We start from the raw sequence: 367 nt of genomic DNA on the forward strand, positions 1-367 counted from the left end.
ATCTGCACTCGACCAGAGCCGGTCTGACCCGACTCGGGTATGACGCGTTATGCCGTAAACCTTTTACATCTGAGCATGCGCAACTCAAATCTGCTCTCTCTTCACATTGGGCAGTGACAGAGGGTTTTCACGACCTGTCATCAGACCTGAGGTCGCCATATTGGAGATACTTCGCATCACAACAATGCACAGGCACTGAAGTAGATCCTGAACGTCCTCAAGGAAAATGGTTAATATTGCCGGTTTGTAGGTTGTACAAATAGGTCAGACCGAGAAAAAAACATTTGGAATATTATCGATTTCCAAAAGTTATTCAAAACCAGGGAGAGGAATACCAGAAGTTATCAGAGGAAAGGAGGCGCTTGTG

Source organism: Etheostoma spectabile, unplaced genomic scaffold, assembly GCF_008692095.1.
Source record: "Etheostoma spectabile isolate EspeVRDwgs_2016 unplaced genomic scaffold, UIUC_Espe_1.0 scaffold465, whole genome shotgun sequence".
NCBI lineage: Eukaryota > Metazoa > Chordata > Actinopteri > Perciformes > Percidae > Etheostoma > Etheostoma spectabile.